Source organism: Octodon degus, unplaced genomic scaffold (assembly GCF_000260255.1).
Source record: "Octodon degus isolate 3935 unplaced genomic scaffold, OctDeg1.0 scaffold00171, whole genome shotgun sequence".
In the NCBI taxonomy this organism is placed as follows: domain Eukaryota; kingdom Metazoa; phylum Chordata; class Mammalia; order Rodentia; family Octodontidae; genus Octodon; species Octodon degus.
In genome coordinates, this window is record NW_004524747.1 from 4,084,115 (window position 1) to 4,089,250 (window position 5,136).

General features: G+C 39.2%; 1 protein-coding gene across 2 annotated transcripts in view; it reads right to left on the reverse strand.

The window, feature by feature from the left end:
- Nucleotides 1-260, reverse strand: part of Armcx2 (armadillo repeat containing, X-linked 2) — a 9,172-nt gene extending 8,912 nt beyond the window's left edge. The window contains exon 1 of one of the 2 annotated variants that reach the window (XM_023703451.1): nt 176-260. The gene's annotated coding sequence lies outside the window, so the exon portion shown is untranslated. The remainder of the gene's footprint in view (nt 1-175) is intronic. The other variant, XM_004643345.2, reaches the window with a different exon arrangement.
- Nucleotides 261-5,136: the final 4,876 nt, after the last annotated feature.

Below are 5,136 nucleotides of genomic sequence, written 5' to 3' on the forward strand. Positions count from 1 at the left end.
TAAACAGATTCCTCCCCTTCCATCAGCTTTTTCACTCCCCCTCCCCCTCCTCCTGCTGCCCACCAAGATGAGCTGCTTCAGAATGCCTAAAGGTCTGGAGGGGCAGAAGCGCCTCCAGCATCCCCACACCACTCCTGCGTTCGGAATCCCAGGCCAGGGCCACTCTCACACCAACCTGCCAGGAAATTTTGTCCTTCTCCTCCTCCTCGCATGGGTTAAATGCGCGGCTGTGCGCCGCACAAAAGAGTTGGTACCCAGAGGAGGACGGAGGACTGCGTTTAGGGCTTTAAGTACTTTTGCCCACGTCAGCTCCTGGTCACGTGACGGCCGCCTTACCAGTAAGCTTGGATTCCCAGTTTCCACTCCCACCTAGAGCCCCTTCCTTTATTCTCACGCCCACTACATCAGGTCCTGTCACTCATTCTGCTTTTGTAGTGTAACAGGTCAAAAGGAGTCCCTTTTCCTTGTAAGAATTTGCCTATTTTTGGTTAGTTGGGGAGGCCCTGTATCTCCAGGGAGAGCTGAAAATTTATTATTTTTAATTGGGGAATAGTCTCACCTTTTCCTGCGCTACTGGACACTTCCCTGGCTCCATCTCCAACCTTACAGCCCCTACATAGTTAACACCATTACCTTTAAAATTGAATCCTTGCTGCAATATGGATAAAGAGCAGGGGTGTCAGAAAGGAGACAAGGAAGAGAGGTGAGGTCTGTAGTGGAATATTCCTGATTTTTTTAAAAAAGCCATCACGATGCTTGATTTCTCTGTAGAAAACAACAACAAAAAAGAATGCATGTTCTTTGTAAATTTTTTTTCCCATTTTCATTGTAAGACATTATTAATTGTGGTTTATGTTTACCAAATCAAAAATGAATTCTGACAAATAGAAAATAGTTATTAGCACTTGTTAAAGTACTTGAACATCTAAAAATATTTTCTTGTCACAAAATAAGCACATTTGTATGTTGATTCATGGAAAAATATTTATTTTGGACAAATGATAATGCTACTTTTTCACTTTCTGGAACAGATTTTCAGGTGAACAAATAAATTATCTTGTCTTGTTCTGCTAGAGAAGGGTATTTATTTAGCATTTCTAAATGAATGCAGACTTCTGTGTGAACCTCCTGCAATCTGTTGGCTGTAATCATGATTGTTGAGAACACCAGCTCCTGGTCAGTTCGGGGTAAGAAGAAGAGCATCAGGGTTGAGACAATTAAGGGCCTTCAGAGTGCAGGGTGATCAAATTCTCATTGCCCTATTTAGAGAGGTGGAATGAGCTGCCTTGCTGTGCCGCCATGTCCCAGAGCCTTTCAGCCTCTGCACTCACACACCTGAATCTGTTGCTTCTAAATATGCACATGGACAGGTAGCCAAGGCGGCGACCAGAATAAAGACTTTTGGCTCCTATGCTCTCTCAGAAATCTACAAGGACAACTGAGGAATAAATAGAACAGACTGCCATTTTCACCTGCCATTGCAGCTGAGGATTTTCATGAGGTCTGAAGAAATAATGGCTGGCGGGAGTGCTAGGCTTGGCTGTTGTCTGTCCTTATTCTATTTTTTTCCAAATAATTTTATTGAGAAAAAAATAGTAATGAGACAGTTTCAAACTAAATTGTAGGACAGTTTAAATAATGAACACATTGCATACATTCTTCCTAGTGGTTAATTGCTGTACAAGATGTGGACTTGATATCCTATTTACAAACACTATTAGAACACATCCCTTTGTTCATTAAGAGAATATAACTATATATCTATCCTAACACTTTTGAATACACAGATACAAAATGGACATTCATCTGTATCCCCTTTTTTGTTAAGTTCTGTTATTTGAATATTATAGATGTGTTAACTCAGCAAAATATTCTAAAAGAGTCCAGTAGTCCATAATAGTATTGGGTCTTCTGCTTCACTGGCAATGTCAGAAATTGTTGACAGCTTAACATAACACCATGGCTTTACTTCTTATACTTCGTTTTTATACTTTTCTGTTGGATGGTTAAGACCAAGGTAAAGCAGGACCTATGCAACAAGAGTTGTAGCTTTTGGGTCTGATAGAGTCAGTGAAGTCCCCTCAGGATATATCCTGAGATCCTGTACCTCAGATTGTAGAACCTTTGTCAGTGTCAGCCATGTGGATGAGTCAGAGCCATTGCTTGGCCAATGTGTTCTCTGTGAAATCCTGAGAAAATGTTTTCTCTCCATGTGACTCTCTTTAGGCACACTCTACACCATCCATCACTTTCCTCTATGGTCCCATAATCTCCTTCATCAGAAAATTTGGGACACTACTGAGTTACATGACATTACAGTACAAGTTCTCATATGTCCTGAGTCTTAATTGGTCTTGGAAGGCTAGGGCCAAATGTTGGCTTTCCTTGCAGCCCTCCTTTTTCTCTAATTTTGGTCTGCAAACTTAGGTTGTTAACCATCCAGAAGACAAGCTTATTGTTATTACCATAAAACCTAGGCTGTTAAGCTTAACCTCACTATCTGTCTGAATATCAAACATCTTAGGCATAACATGGAACAGGCAGTTTTCATCAAGTATTGATATGTTGAAATTTAAGTCCCTACAGAATATGATGAAAAAACATTTAAAAATTAGAATATATTTTAAAAATAGGCAAAAGATTTATATAATTCTTATGTTTACACATAAGTCCAAAAATCTAACCATATACAACCTTGAAGCAGGACAGTCCCACAACATTCCTTTTCCTGTCTCCTGCCTTCATTCACCACCCCCTTCTTTTTGAACAATCATCTACCTGAGAGACGGCACAGCAGCAACTGGAATGTCATGACAAGCAGCCTGTATTCAGAAGACCAGAATGACAGGCACTCCAAGCATGAAACTACAATTACAAATTGCCATCTTCAGTACAGTTGCTTAGTTCACACGTGTCAGTATATATAGTTAGTCAGGGTGAAAATCTTTGCAATTAACTGCTAGATTCAAAAATCTTCTTCAGATTGTCAGGATCATTGCCTTGCCCATCTTCTACATATAACTGTATGGCTTGTCATTGTCATGTTTCCTAGCTCTTCTCCTTTCCCTCTCTTGATTAATTAGTCCTCGATATCCTACTTTCCTTTTACTTGTATTATACCTTTCTATTTGTATTTCTTCTTTTGAGTTCTTATACTAGGCAGACAATACAATATTTACACATGTATGTCCAGTTTATTTCACTTGTGAGTATATGTTCAAGTGGCATCCTCTTCAATATAAAGGCTTCGAGTTTATCATTCTTTATAGCTGAGTAATACTCCATTGTATAAAAATACCACATTTTTTTTATCCGTTCCTCAGGTGATGGGCATCTTGGTTCTTATTCTTAATGCCCTAATGAAAATTACTCTTGACTCTCTGTGCTACTACCAAGCAGCCTGAAAGAGGTAGCCTGCTGGGTCTCTGACTTCTGGCTCCTAACTATATGTCACCAAGGAAGAGCCTAACCTTGTTGCAAGGCCTTTCAGTCCCCATCCATCTTGATGCCTTTGCAGTGAAACCTATGCTCAGGCCCAAGGAATAGTCCCCACTTGCCACACTAATTAACTGAGAATAGGTGTTTTCACTGGCCCAACAGTGTGAACCACCTCAAATTATATTAATTCACAGTGTTTTCTTGTGATTCTATATGTGGCTAAGTGTATGTGCAAGGTAATGGGTTCCATCTCTAGCAGTGCAAAAGAATTTAAAACAATACAGAATTATGTAAAGAACAAGATCTTTTTTTTGATTTTTTTCATGTCATCCATTTATTCATAGAAATCAGTCTCCTGGGGATCGCTGGCAAAGTGTCCTTCTGAGGGTCACCAACTCTGCCCACTGGGAGCCTGCAAGGTTGCAGTAACAGTGTCCTAAAGGGCTGGGCTGTTGGCTCTGGACTATGTTCCTTAGTGCAGGGCTAGGGTCCAACTGTTACCAGAATGCTTTTCAACTCATGGAAACATGGAAGCTGCATGCCCTGCAGCTCAGGATAATGGGTAAGCCCCCATTTTCCATCTTTTTCATCCGAGTAACTGCTAATGATTTCCAACTTTCTTTTTATGTGCATATTAATCCCTTCTCAGCCTTTTGGCTATGATAGAGTATAATTGTTTTTATCAGGTTATGTGCATATTAGTAAGTGAAGACATGCTATCTTAGTTACTTTTCTCATTCCTGAAACAAAAATACTCTACACCCAAAGTTAAAAGAGGAAAGGCTTTTCTCAGCTCACAGTTTGTAGAGGTTTCAGTTCATAGTCAGCTGGTTCCAAAGCAGGGTGGCAGGCCAGATGGACATCGAAGAGGCAAAACATTCCATATTGAGGCAGACAGGAAGGAAGCAAACAGCAAAAGCAACAATCATCAACAGCAGGATTGCCTTCTCTGTGTTTAATTCCACGCAGGCTGCAAGCATATTTATTGGCTCCACCCACACTCTGTAGCGCTTCTGTTATTCACACCCTTAAGCCCAGTATTACATCCTAATCCACATTCACACATCCTGATATGGTCACCTTGGCAATCCCCCTATGATCACATGAGGTTTGGAGCCCACATCTAGGTACGATCCATAGCCTATGTTTATTAATCACGTTCCAAACTGATTGAAAATAACAAAAATAAACATTGAGGTTTGTATTGTAATTACAATAAAGCTTCTAATCAACTTGAGGAATATTAACAGCTTAAAATTGAGATTTTTCTTCAGGAATATGGCATATAAACTTTGCTGGATTATATTTTTATGTTTGTCAGTCAAATTTAATAAATTCCTTCAGATATGTAATTTTTATGTAATTCTTTATTAACTTTATTGAGAAAGAAATAGCAATGGGACAGTTTCAAAACAGGTTAGTAAGACAGTTACAATAATTAATGCACTGCATATTGTTGTCTTTGTAGTAGTTATTCAGAGTACAAGATGCAGACATGATATCTTGTCTAAACACTTTTAGTATAAATCTCAGATATGTAATTCATGTTACTTGCTAGGGTTTTCTTACATACTAAATGTGACTGAAAAGCTATGTCTTCCTTTCTAAATACATAACAATTATTTCTTCTTCTTCTTCTTCTTCTTCTTCTTCTTCTTCTTCTTCTTCTTCTTCTTCTTCTTCTTCTTCTTCTTCTTC